Source organism: Macaca mulatta, chromosome 14, assembly GCF_049350105.2.
Source record: "Macaca mulatta isolate MMU2019108-1 chromosome 14, T2T-MMU8v2.0, whole genome shotgun sequence".
In the NCBI taxonomy this organism is placed as follows: Eukaryota; Metazoa; Chordata; class Mammalia; order Primates; family Cercopithecidae; genus Macaca; species Macaca mulatta.
This window is the reverse complement of record NC_133419.1, coordinates 49,268,607-49,283,761: the sequence shown is the minus strand read 5'-3', so window position 1 is coordinate 49,283,761 and position 15,155 is coordinate 49,268,607. Positions and strand designations below refer to the sequence as shown.

At 35.5% G+C, this 15,155-nt stretch overlaps 1 protein-coding gene across 50 annotated transcripts in view; it reads right to left on the bottom strand.

The window, feature by feature from the left end:
- Positions 1 to 15,155, bottom strand: part of SOX6 (SRY-box transcription factor 6) — a 660,184-nt gene that overhangs the window by 222,812 nt on the left and 422,217 nt on the right. The gene's annotated exons all lie outside the window — the stretch shown is intronic.

Sequence of the window (15,155 nt, the reverse complement as noted above, 5' to 3'; positions counted from 1 at the left end):
TAGATTGTAATATTCTATAATCACCTCTAAGCTTAGTGACTAACAGTATCTAAGACATAGTACATGCTTAATAAAAGTTACTTGAGGAAGTTTCTGATCCTTGCCCTCACAAAATTTTCTATTGTATAAACATCTGTCACTGAAGTTTAGAAGTTAGGAGTCAATCTCCTGGCCACAGAGAAAATTCTACAGAGAGAATTAAAACTGCCTCAGGTGAGACAAAATTGAATGTGATTTTTTTTTTTTTTTCCTGAGAAAGGATCAAGCTAAAATTCCCAAGTTCATCTGTAAAGGCAACAGTGTTGCTTGGGGGGGCTCTATCACCCCTTTGTCATTTATCATTTTTCAAAGAGAAAAAAACACATTCAAGGTTGAAAAGGTTATGCATAAGGATATGCTGTTTAATGAATATGATGTCGCTGAACACTTATGGTATGCACTAATGGTGCTGAACAGTCTTTTTATGGGCAAATTGCACAGCTCTCCTAAGTAAAGGGTACAGAATCCTTTTGTGAATCTAAATTAGAGCATTTTACCGCAGCATAAGATAAGAATTTCAACCCACTGTATCTGAGCCACACAGATTTCATTATGAAGAAATGATCTGTGATTTGAAAGCTTTTCAGAAAAATGCCACCAGCTGTCAAAGGGGACAAAGATTGCCAATTTTTGTGTGTGCAGGAGAGACTTCCAACCTCCTTATGAAACTCCCTCATTCCTACTAAGAAAGCACCATTACGATCTGAGAAAATATTTTAATTATGAGCGGCCTTATTTTTAAAGTAGCCCAAAGGAGAAAGAGAAACTTCAGAGGATGCAGGCTAGCACTTGTTAGTATATGATTTCTGAAAGGTAGAACTGATGTCAACAGAGAAGCTACCACATTTAGGAGTATCTTGGGATTCTTAATATCAACTTGGGTCCAAAAAAAAAAGAGCTGTCAGTATCTCTTATATCCTCAGATTTACTGAGCTGAACGATGGCCTAAAATCAAAATTAAAGGAAAAATAAAGTTGTTAGAAAGTGTATTCCACTGATAAGGAAACAAATACTGTATCAAGGCTAGTGGCCAGCTACTCTTTCTAGATCCTGGAATTTATTAAAAGAAAATGGGTTTTTACTTCAGCCATGGGAATTTCATCTTGGTAAAAGGAAGAATTTATTGATCTAGAACTTCCAAAATACAAAAGTAGATTCCCAAAAAGAATCATAAGATCCATAAGATTTCTTGAAAAGGACGAAAAGTTCTACTAATGTTTTCATTAATATATACAGGAATGAGAAAATACAACACAAGAATGAGATTTTTAAAATTTACATATTGAATAAATTTTTAATTCAATAAATATTTCCTGAATTGCAACTATGTGTTAGGTACTATATCGAGAACTAAGGACAGCGTGGCAAGTAAAAGCAGACACAGTCCCTATTCTTAGGTAGTTTGTAGTTGAAAATTTGAAGAGACAGGCCGGGCATGGTGGCTCATGTCTGTCATCCTAGCACTTTGGGAGGCCGAGGCGGGTGGATCGCCTGAGGTCAGGAGTTCAACACTAGCCTGACCAATATGGTGAAACCCCATCTCTACTAAAAATACAAAATTTAGCTGGGCATAGTGGCGGGTACCTGTAGTCCCAGCTACTTGGGAGGCTGAGGCAGGAGAATCGCTTGAACCTGGGAAGCAGAGGTTGCAGTGAGCTGAGGCCACGCCACTGCACTCCAGTCTGGGTGACAGAGTAAGACTCCATCTCAAAAAAAAAAAAAAAAAAAAATTGAAGAGACACCTTAGTCATGTAATCAAACATGTAAATGTAAACTACAACTACATAGGAATTTCAAATAAGACAAATGTTCTGTGGGAGTTTAACCAAATTTGGGTGCCCAAGTTCAGGGAAAGTAATCTGAAAAAGCAACAAATTTACAGAAGGATAAGTAGGAGTTAATTAGACAAAGAGTTGGAGCATGGTTTGAAGGAGCTTTCCAGAAAACATTAAATTGCAATGACAAAGAAACTACAACTGAAGAAACCGGTTGCAAGAGGGTGGTTGGTGGTCAAGGAGCTTATCCAAAGGAGAAAACACTATAGGCAAAGGCCGTGTGTGTGTGTGTGTGTGTGTGTGTGTGTGTGTGTGTATGTGTGTGTATACATATATATTGGGGGTGGAGAGCAGTTTGGTGTGTTCCAGAAATTGAAAGTAGTGAAACTTGAGCAAGGAAAATAAACAGGAATAGAGCATTAGATTAGGCTGGAGAGCTAGTAAGAGGGCAAACCATTAGCACCTTATAGACCATGTGTGATGATCTACATATTTATTCTAAGAATGATTCCTAATCACTAAAGTATTTTAAGAAATGAATGATATGGTCATTTTGGTTGCGGTGTGGTGAATAGATTGGAAAGATATGAGATAAATGGGATGTATATACATTTTATTATCTATATGTTGTGCAATATTCTAACATACATGTAATTTTACTGTAATACCTGTCTATGCTATAACTTGAGAAGTTTATTGGATATAGTGATAGTTACTGTACTATAATTTTTTGTTACTAAAGAAGAGCTTACACAGGAAATCTTGGGCAAGGACCAATACAAGAGTTGGATCTAGTATTTAGATTCCCCAATAAAAACTGGAAAAGTTTCTCTGCTTCCATCTTAAACAATCTTTCAACCATCTTCGACTTATTCCCCTTTCTCCTCTGCATAGGCACAGAGAGGCTAAAGATGAAATGTAAATGACTTCTTAGCCTCTTCTGTTCACAGTGAAACCAAAAGATTTATAAATGCATTGGTGCTTCCAGGGTTAATAGATACATATAAGTATACCTGAATTTATGGAATAACACCATTTAGCTGAATCCAATTGTAAACAGTCAGCAGCATCTAAATTTTTTCTTTGGACTTAAAAGATACACCTTTAAGAAGAAAATGCAGAAAGCAGTATTTTTAAAATGAGAATTTAAACACTCATATAAGGCTGTCACTATTTTTTCCTTAAACTTGAGGAGTACATACAGTCAACTCCCACTATCTATAGGTTGCACATCCGCCGATTCAACCAACCACAGACTCAGCCAACCTCAAGTTGAAAATATTTTTAAAAACAATAACAACACAATAAAAAATAATACAAATAAAACAATATAATATAACAACTATTCACACAGTATTTACATTGTATTATGTGTTATAAGTAATCTAGAGATGATATGAAGTATGTGAAAGAATATGCATGGGTTATATGCAAATACCAGGCCAACTTACATAAGGAACTTGAACATCCTCAGATTTTTTAATGTATATATTTTGAATAGTGGCATTAAAAATGAAGTTGGAGTGAAACATAGTCGTGTGACAAATCTGAAATTCCCCCTGTATTGGGGATCATATATATAGCCAAGTAGCCCTTGAGGCTCAAATTAGGGAAAAAACAATTTACACCATACAACAGCTTATATTCAAAATGTGCAGATTAATTTGTGTGTGTGCGTGGAGGTGGGAGGGGGATGCATTTATCTGTTCTGTACCCACTGTATTTTTTCGGCTATAATGGGTTAAAGCCAAGCATTTAAGACCTATGATGCTGGATTTTTCTGTTTTAATTAACAGCATGTGTTTATGCCACTGTAATAAAAATAACATCAAGTCTAAATCACATTGACCATCCAACCTGTGAATACAAGTTTTTTTATCTTAAAAAAATTAAACATGAAACTTTGCCATGGCAAAGGAACTACAACTGTCAGAGTTGCTGAAAGAACAGATAATTATGGGACATAAAGAGGCAACCAAAATATAGTCAAGTTTTGTTAAAGATGGCAAAAGACCTTAGAATGTTCTTATGCATTAACTCTATATAGAAAATAGTATATTGGCCAGGTGCAGAGACTCATGTCTGTAATCCCAACACTTTGAGAGGCTGAGGTGGGGGATTGCTTGAAGCCCAGAGTTTGAGACCTACTTGGGCAACATAGTAAGAACCTGTCTCTTCAAAAATTTTTTGTAAAAATAAGCTGAGCATAGTAGCACACACCTGTAGTCCCAGCTACACAGGAGACTGAGGCAGGAGGATTACTCGAGCTCAGGAGTTCAAGACTGCCGTGAGCCATGATTGTGCCACTGCACTCCAGCCTGGGTGGAAGAGACTATCTCTCAAAAAGAAAGAAGAGAAAAATCAAGTCCTAAATCATGTTTGGAGGTTTGATAAAATCAACTTGGAAAAAAAGTAAACCAACTTCTGATGATCTGCCCAGGCCAGCAGAGGTCATTAGGAGCTACCTAACATCATCTGTTTCATGTCCTCAAGCTATCTTAAAATGATTCTCTAAAAAGCACTGTCAGAAAATAGTCTTCTGCCTCCCACATAAAAACAGAGGTAGTTTCATAAACCACAAAAAGGGAGCCAGCAAAAGCACTTCTGTACACAACTTCTCTACAAGTCAGCATGCCTGCTTTTATCCAATATCACACACAGTGTGCGCCTGACATTCTACTATAAACCATATCTATTCTCCAACTCCAAAGACAGTGCAGCAGGGTTTTTTTTTTCTTTTTCTTTTCTTTCTTTCTTTCTTTTTTTTTTTTTTTCGTTCCATAGGGTCGTCTTTATACCCAAACCACATCTGTCTTGAGTTTCTCTCAGATTAGTCAGGTGGATCAGTGCTCCCCAGGGCCTGCTCCAGCTGAAGTATTTTAATTTGACTAAACACCTGATTTATTTTATCTCTCCGATGAGAAAGGCAGTTTGTCTTAATAGAGCCTGTCAGCCCACAGCCCCATTCACAGCAATTTACAGGCAGCCAGGGACGCTGGAAGAGAAGAGTGCCGTGATTCTGTATTTTATCCTCCTCCAGAAAGCACCTAAAAGCAGCTATTCACTGCTACTGCATGTGGCATTTTAGAACTGAATTAGCTTTTTATTCAAGTAACTACACTTGTTGTGAATAGCTTATCTGTAAAATTGCTACATTCACTACTGATTTTATTAACCTTTGGCTCTATCACAAAATGGTCTTCAGTTAGGAAAGACCTTTAAAATTGACACATTTTTTTTTTCTTAGGGGCCTTTATTCCAGTGACTTCAGATTTACTGAATTTGATCCATTGAATTCTTTACCAGTTGTACTTAAAATTTTGAGTCTCAATAGGAAGTCAATAGTGCATAAATAAGGAAACACTTTTCAAAATATAAATATGATGGCAATTTCCCCCATCAAAAGTTTTCAAATACCATCTTTCATTATAACAGTTTCAAAATCAGCCCTCTAGCCTTTTTTGGTCACAATCTGAAGAACTTGAAAAAAATAAGTGAAATTACTATTTTTTTTAACTTTACAAACTACTACTACCTGTCCCCAGGCCCAAAGCCACAGAGAAGATTCAAAACCTCAAAACGATGAGAATTTAGGTAAAATAAGATAAATAAGACAATTCTCTTATTGATGTAGCATGAAAAATAGAAATAAAAAATTAAGTTTAAAATTTATTTAAAAGCCTTTTTTTACATCAGTTCACAAAAGTTAGCACCACAGTCTGCTAATTTTGCCCTTATGATATATATGTAATCAAAATCAGTGGTGCTAGAAATAAGACTGGTCATTGGGAAGTCACTGAAGACCAGATCCGGATTAAGCAGGCAACTTGCAGAGCACTTTACTAAATGGAGATTTACCTCACCCCTTCCATAGTATTCCCATACGTAGAACTTTTACAATATAAAAATCTTACACAAGTCATTCATTAAATAGGTATCCTCTGAAAGGGAGTCACTGCTATGTGATAACAACTAAGTTTTTCTAATGAGAAAATCGAGAAACGACACAGCAATGGGGAAAGAGAAAAAGAGTTAAGAGAGGAAAAGAGAGAAAATGAGTACAAGAACAGCTAAATTAAATTTTGTGCATTGCTCCACATCCTTTTTATCTCTAATAAAATGGCCTAGGCATGGTAGCTCACAATTGCAATCCTAGCAATTTGGGAGGATAAGGTGGCAGAATCTCTTGAGGCCAGGAGGTTGACGCTGCAGTGAGCTATGACTGCATCACTGCACTACAGTCTGGGCCACAGGGTGAGATCCTGTTTTTTTTTTTTTTTTTTTTTTTTTTTTAAAAAAAAAGAAAGAAATGAAGGGCAATGGTGTTAAAATACCAAGCCAAATAAAATTAATAGCCAACAAATGGCATTCTCTAGAAACATGTCCTGGGGAATTTAAAATGAGACTTAAACCTAGTCATTCTCCTGTATTAGATCAATGCACACATTAATAAACTTAATCGGACTTAACAAGAAAATTACAAGAAACCTGGGTAACTAACAAATGTCTATGTTTAGAGTAGTGGGTAGGGGTGGCACTGACACTGGAGTGGAGTTCTGATGAACAGACACTTTTTCACATCAATCCTAGAAAGATTAAAGCACTTAGCAGTAATTCCAAAGCAACATCAATCAAGGAACTCAGTCAACAATCCAGAAAGATTATAAATTAAGTTGAAAACAAAAGCTCTTAAGAATCAATTCCCCGGTCAGTTCTAATTTTTTTAATGGATATCATTTTAGAAGAAAGCCAAAATACAATGCTAGTCATAAAAGAAAGCTGCATGGCTCTTTTCTGCCCATAGATAACCTGGGAAAACTGCTGCATCTTTACACTGCAGCCTCCTCACACATCTGATGGACTATGATGTCTCCACTTACAAGCTCAGTCCATCATTTAGCATTGGCCTTTTTGGATACAGCCTTCTTTTAAATGTCACAAAACATAGCAGCAAAAAGTCAACAAAAAATAAACAGGGTAAGCTGAAGAGACTAACAATCTATCAGAAGGTCCCCTGATAAAAGTTACTTTGTGGTGACTGCCTGAGAAAGGAACCCCTGTCCCAGCATACCAGCAGCTAATTTGAGTTTTGAATCCAATAGCAGTTTTAAAAGCTTTCCACACTAAAAGGCCCCAGTGCATCATAAAGATAAAGGATTTCAGTACAAAACCATCACAAAGACCTCTATTATCTTATCAGTCTTTGGTTACAACAGCTGAACCAATATGACTAAATTCTGAATGACTTTTTTCAAAACAGCAGAATACTGGAATTTCTTTGTTTTCTCATCAGTCAGCTATTGTCATTGCTCCCATATGCTACTGTCCATTGCTCAGTAAATAAAAAGTTTAATAAATGCAGCAATTGTGCTCTTAGGAATCACTTAGGGACCACTTCACAGGAAGCGTGCCTCATGAGTTGAGGTATAGGCTGTTTGTTACTGTTGTTGTTTTCTTTTTCACTGATTGTATGAGAATTTCCTTCTTGATATTCACATTTAAAATGTCATTAGAATCTACAGTGTACAAACAAGGCAAAAATACTCAGGTATTTCCTAAATTAAGATCAAACTCTCCTATACCAGGCACACTCAAGTCTCCTACTTCCCCTCTTCCTGGCTGCAAAAGGAAATCTATTCCTGGATCAACTGAGGTCTATTCATGTTGCAAATCCTAACAGAGCAAGAACAATCCATGGAATCCTGCCATCTAGGCTCCCAACTTCACAGCTGGGCTTTTAAAACACATTGTGCTTTATAAGCCCATCCTTTTTGGATCTGGAAATGAAGGTATTCTGAAGCATCTCTCCTTCAATATAAGACAGACTGTCTTTACATTACTGTTTTCTGTGGGTGACCGCCAGTCACTGGCTACATCTCCATAACCTACACATAAAACTAGTAACTTCTGGCCTTTCAGAAACATGAAATTCTTTTGTCCTCTAAAGGGGAAAAACAATTAAATCATTTGTGTCAATATCACCGCCAAGTATTGCAGGATTGGCTCTTTCTCTAGAAGCTCCATGAGTCAGGAGAGGAAGGGAAGGAGTAAGAAAAAAAGACTTTATTAACAAGGCATTTTCTTTAAAATTCTTGTTGTTATCTTAATCCTCATCCTAAAGGTTGCATTGTTATTTTCATTTTACAGATGAAAAACTAAGCTATTGAGAGATAAAATAATTTGACCAAATCATGGAGCATTTAAGTGAATCTGAATTCACATCTTCTAATTTTTAATCCAAGGGAGTCTGGAGTCTAAGGGAGAGGTATCTTCCCTCATCTCACACTTAGAATACATAGTTAGGGAATTTCTAAAAGTTAGGAGCCATATTCTGAGGTACCAAGAATCCTAATGCTATGTACAGCTAAGAGAATATGCAACTAAAAGGAATGAAGAAATACACAACTTCTCAGTTAAGGCTTTGTTTACAAAATAAGGCAAGAGCTTGGCTAGCAATCAGATAACCAAAGAGGTAAGTAAATTGAACTTTGACATCTTATGGATGTGAAAACAGATCTTGATATTAAGTGGCATGCCTGAATTACTCTGGAAATTAGCAGCAAGCCTGGCAGACCAGATTCTCTGTATGTTTATTCCCCAACCCTTCTCTTCCCAAATAGCATATGGCTTCCTGGTTTCAGGCCCAAGTACAGTGATTATGCAGACTCCAACATTCTCTGGCATTCTCTGGCATTCTCCAGCATTCCAGATACAATATTTACAACACCCATGAAAGAATGAGAAATACACTCAAATATTTGCATGAGTCCAGAGTGCTGCTGCCCCGGGTGCAGTGTGTCTGTAGGCTGAGGCTGCCAGGTTCTAGCCAAGAGAAAGGTATGTGGAGAAGTCTAGGAAGTGAGTCTAGTATGATTTGAGAAACCTCCCAGATACAACTAAGGCTTGGGACAGTTACCCATACAAACACACCACATATTGTGCCCATTTCTAGAGTGTATTTACAATTTGCCTAGAGGAAATCAAGGGAATCTCTGTCCTAGCCCACCATGCCCCTTCATACAATAATAATAGCTTAAACTTATACTGCAATTGCTTTGCACTGGGAAAAGCTTTATATATTAAGTTATCTATTCTTCACAACAGTCCTATGAAGTAGGTCATACTGTTACCTCCACTTTAAAGACAAGGAAACTGAAGCATGCAAAGGTAAATCAGCTTGCCCAAATCCTTAGCTATTAAATAATACATCTGAGATTCAAAATCAGCAATCTGGTGACAGATTCTGTCCTCTTTACCACTATGATAAATGGAGAATGGAATTCCTGAATGTCCTACCTTCTCAAAATTACTTTACCCAACAGACAAAAGCATCTGAGATTTTCCTTATAATCCATTTTTAAGGATGTTTTGTTTTGTTGGAATATAACATTTCCTAAATATAATGTTTTCTAAAGTGAAAGCACTTCTCTAGGGAAGTATCTATGAAACTCTATTTTCTTTAAAATAGCCCAGCAACTAGTACAATGTCCTGTGACCTTTCAGTCCAAGTCACAAATATCCAACACTGCTTGTAGTCATCTAATTTACTCTCCTCTTCCATACTCACTGTCATACTATTTTTCTTTTTTTTCTCACTCTGATCCTGTTTCCTCCAAGTTCACTGGTGCTCAGACTTCTACCTTGTTTCCTAATTTTCATTCCACTGGACATCTGGACCTGGACTCTCAAATGGTAGAAATTTGGCTTTCCCCAACAGACTGATTTACTGATTTGACTGGTCCTTTGGCTTTTTTTTTAGTTTGTTTGTTTTTTGTTTTTTGGTTTTTTTTTTTTTTTTGAGATGGAGTCTCACTCTGTTGCCCAGGCTGGAGTGCAGTGGTGTGATCTCGGCTCACTGCAGCCTCCACCTCCTGGTTCAAGCTATTCTCCTGCATCAGCCTCCTGAGTAGCTGGGATTACAGGTGCCTGCCACCACACCTGGCTAATTTTTTTTTTTTTTTTTTTTTTTTTTTTGCATTTTTAGTAGAGATGCGGTTTCACCATGTTGGCCAGACTGGTCTCGAACTCCTGGCCTCAGGTGATCTGCCCACCTTGGCCTCCCAAAGTGCCAGCCAATTCAAGATTTTTAAAGATGTAAAATCACTTTATGCAATAATTGTAGATTACAAATTGAGTTTAAGAAGAAGCTTATAAAACTCATTTTCTAATGTAACTTTAAAATGCTCACGGTTTTAGAACTTTCAGATCAATAAAAATAAAGGTTTTTAAATTTTTTATCTTGAAAGCAAAACCTGGATATGTAATCCTGAGACAAGAAGGAAAAAAATACATTAAAATATGAGCCTCATAAGGAATAAAATACCACAATTGGTAGTACTTAAAAACAATCTCAGCAGCGGTGGACATTGCCTTTTGAAGAGGCAAACATCTGAAAAGGTGATGAGATCATCACAAAACTTGAATTTAAAGGTAATGTTTAAAAAGATCACTGCTTGTAAAAAAAAATTATTATAGCATCAATGGTCCTAGAGAATTGTAGAGGCAGCAAACACAGATCTCAAGGATATTTTCCCTACTGGACTCTCGTGGCTCCCTACCCAAGTTCAAAGCCTTTGCTTTGAATTAGGTAAGAATCTACTCTAGTGCTACTCATAATTCTGTAGAGAAAACTCGTGGAGAGGAAGAACAAATGATAGGCCACAACGTATACTTCCTACATGTCAGCTCCTTAAGAGGAGGATCTGTGTCACATGCATCTCTATGACAAGGCACAAACACGACTACAGTGCCTACTACTGATTTTATGCTCAGTAAATCTGAAATGAACTAAAACCAACTCTAAATAATTAGTTCTCAGAATAGTTGGTGATAGGCAGCCAAATAAATTAACAAACCAGAAAGAATTGCTTTGAACTACAGGAGTATTTGAGCCATATCTGAGTTAATTCTAGTTTGGTAACCATTGTAAGTAACTGAACTCACCGGCCATTCCCACTGTTGCACAAGTGGTAGAAAATCAAATCTAATGAGAAGACAAGAGATAAAGAATTTGAAATAAAGAAACACTCAATAAACACTTTTTTTTTTTTTTTTAGCACAAATGATAGTCCAAATACTTTCTGTGTGCTAGGATTAGCATTTCGCATTTTTTCTCTATTGCAACAAACTTGGGAAAATGATGCTGAGGAAGGTTAAAAATATGTCCAAGATCACACAGCTTGTTAGCTTGTAATCAATAGAGCCATGTAAGCCAGTTGGTCGGAATCTCCAACCCCAGCCTCTTTTCAGTAAACTATAAACGCTTCTGCAAAAAAGAGAAATAAAAATAAAAGTTAACTAGTTTAAGATAATGACTTCACAAGCCTTCAAGACCTCTTCTTGTATTTTAAAACATTAAAATACATTGTTGGGAGATACAGTGATATTAAAAGGCACACTAATTTATATTTAGGATAATTACAATTTAATGTTATTTAAGGTCTGTGAACAGTAAAAGAAGTCTGATGGCTCAGGGAACTAAGTCTCCATCAACAGATTTGAAAATTCTCTATTCAGAAAATATTACATCTAGAAATTCAATTTTGAATTGTATGAAAAATTCAAACAAACAATTCTAGTAACACAAACTATAATTTAGAAGGCAGAATCAACTAGATGGGACCAAATAAATTATACAAACTAAGCAATTTTACAAGAAACACTTCATAAGAATTTACATCATTGTATTAACTCTTTCTAACATCACCTTCTTCCAATAAAATTAAATTATATGTCAAGACACTGGTATCAGAAAACAGGTTCTAATTCTTAATTGCCCAAAGAAATAACTGCCCACAGAGTCACAGATGATTGATAAATTAGTTCACCTTCTATAATGCCACCAAAGCTTTTGTAGGAGAATGTTTTCAGAAGTTATACTTTAGATGAAAAAAGCCATTCTTTAGTTGAATTTCAAAGTTGGAAGAATGACCCTGTGTCACTATTAGTTGGTCCAGATATCAGGTTTCTCAGTTTTTAAATCTGCCTCCTACTCAAATCTTCTCACTCTGTATTTTGTACACCCTTACTAGCCAAGAAGATTTTGGCTAGCTGACTCACTTTCTACAGTTTAAGAAATGGATAGGTATACTGAATACGTTTTTACAAGCTCTCAGCAACCCCATTTGAGAATCCTGATCTACTTCTCAAAAAAATTTTTAATTAGGTGGGTATTCACAGCTACTTTCTTTTACACTTAAAGGTTTAAAACAGAGTGGAAAGTGTTTAAAGTGCTCATTGACGTTATAAAAACAATGCATTCTTTCCCTCATACTGACACATCTATAGAATATCTCTTAATCTCTTTCTAAAATGTTAATAGGATCCTGTCTAAATGTTTAAAGTGTTGTGATTCCAAAAGTACTCAATTATCATGCACTGATGAAAAAAATGTTATGTTCTTTGACAAAGAAAATCTACTTGATCACGTTTTCGGCAACAATAATATATAAAATCTTCTAAATTACTTGATTACATCATTTTTATATTAGTTTATTTACTCTTAGCTGGTTCTCCAAACCTATAACAGTTCCAGACATATAGTAGGTCTTAAAAAAAAATACAGGCTGGGTGCGATGGCTCCTGCCTATAATCCCAGCACTTTGGGAGGCCAAGGCGGGTGGATCACCTGAGGTCAGGAGTTCGAGACCAGTCTGGCCAACATGTTGAAACCCCGTCTCTACTAAAAATATATATATAAAAAAACTAGCCGGGCATGGTCATGGGTGCCTGTAATCCCAGCTACTAGGGAGGCTGAGGCAGGAGAATTGCTTGAACCCAGGAGATGGAGGTTGCAGTGAGCTGACACGGTGCCACTGCACTCCAGCTTCGATGACAAAGTGAGACTCCGTCTCAAAAAAACAAAAAAACAAAAAAAAAACCCTTTAAGGATTCCATCATGTGAAGTCCTTCATAAAATACATCATCCAACCTACGACATTTTAAATGAAAGGAAGTGCCGTTAATTATTATGTCAAGAACACAGGTATAGAAACCAGGACAATACCAGGTAAGCCAGGATATATGAATACCCAATCATAACTTATTCTCATTTAATGTCAGTTTCTGACAAGGTAATATTACATAAATAGAACCCTATAGTTGATTTTTAAATGTCATAAAAATTTCCTGGAATAAATTTATGTAGCTGGCAAGCCTGAAATATGAATGGCACTATTCTTTAGGATAATTAGGCTCAATTCATCACTATTTAAAATATGTAGAAAATCATAATAAACAAATATATAAATGTATATATTATATAAATACCTATACATAGCTAGATATAACTCACTAAAGTAAACCTAACAATGTATAGGTTCTAAAATCTTGGTTTTATAAAGTTTGTTCAAATGCTCCTTATTTGCAAGGTATTTTTAAGAGAGATTTTTAATTTAAAATTCATAGAAATAGTAAATTTATTTTTCATGAAAAGTGACTCCCAATTAAGGAAATATTAAGATCATTCCAATTTTTCCCATTTTAGAAGAGACAAACTTATAGTTTCACTACTAATTAACTAAATAACAGAAAAATGCCTATGTAAAAAATGACAGCATTAAAATATCTAAATTTTATAGCACATTTATGAATTTTAATTTTGATATTAAGCATATGCTCGACTCTTATATGATGAAAATACACACACAAAAACATAAACCAATGAAAATTTTTCATTTGCTTCTGAAGATTCTAAGACCATGTTATCAATATATACATAATGAAGATGTAATGAATTTTATTGTAAAGGAAGACTAATAGAATGTCCTATGTAGCATAAAAATCATAAAGCAAAAACTTTCCCATGTTATTCTAAGCAGAAAATTCAATCAAATTTTTGAAAATCTAGATAAGACTTCCAATTCAACAAAAACCATGGAACCAATGACTGCTGAATAAATTCCATGAAAAAAAGTATTTTTCCCCATTCAACAAGATAGTATTAGAAAATCTACAGTCTACAATTTATTCAAGAGATTCTATAATTAAGTTTCTAGAAAATTAGTAGCAACGTGGTTTACCCAATTTCTCACTAACAGTAAAAAATAATTCCCCAATCAAATGAGTAGGAGCACGAAAGAAAACCACCTATCCCTCCAGAACTGAACTACACTTGAGTTCTATAATTTTCAAGCTTATATCTAGTCAGTTCTAACTAGAAGTTTCCAAGAATGGCATTTTAAAAATGAAGGAATTGGAAGGCTATAAATGAAATACAATTCTTAACCTAACCCAGAAATAAATGTATTTAATACAGTTAATTACTAAAGACTATTTGTAATTTTAAAACCAATGAATCTAAACCAGATGAAGATAAAATGGCACTGTGAAAACAAGCAAACACGAAAATACAAAGAAAATCTATGACATGACTGGGGAAAAAAAGATTCTTCCATTCGTGGAGGTTTCAGGCACTGCTTTATAGGAATCTCTGAGTAAAGTTGTAACTGTTAGTAAATAGTAATAAAAGCCACAGAAGAGGTAGTACAATCAGGGTTTCAAAGAAAGGAGAAAAATCTGAAATACTAAAGTGAGCATCAATTAAGAATTCTGAAGATGGCAAAAATCCAAAGGCAAGTGATTAAGTCACTACAACCCAATGTAACTGAATATAGGTTTGGTGCCTTTCAGGTTTCTTTTCTTTGGAACCAAATTCAGTCAAACAATAACTGTTACCATTTTTATAAAAATTTAGCTTTCTGACATTCTTCTTTAAGCAAAGAGTGAATTAATAAACTCATGGCAGGAAAAAAAGAGAAGGAGAAAAAGTAACTCAAGCATTACAGCAGTCTTCTACATGGCAAGGAGATGAATGAAACAAACAAGACTCTCCCACGAAGATTCACATTGCAAGTGAGAGTTTTGGCCAATATATTTCTTCCAGGTAATATGCTTTGAATTCAGACAAAACACTTTCAAGGTTTAATTATCAACAAAACAAACTAAAGACAAGAGTTCCCCAAACATCAGATGTGGTTATATCAGAGATTAACACTCAAATCCATTCATGAGCTAAATATAAACATCTGAAGTAGCTGCTGTTGGAGTTATCTGTACAACTAAGAGCACAGGTAATCAAGGACTGCCTACAGATATACTTCTGTTCCCTCCGTTGGTTCAAATTAATTGAGCAATCAAGAGCAGCTTAGAACACTTAGAGTCAAGAAGAATTCTCTTTGTCAACCCAAATAATTATAAGGCAGAGATCATAAGCAACAGTGAGGTGATACTATTGTTACTATCATTCACGTTATTATCAATATAAAGTAAAAAACCGTGGTAGAAATTCTACCAGCGTTGCAACTCTACCAAGATAAAAATACAAATTAAGTAATTTTCAGT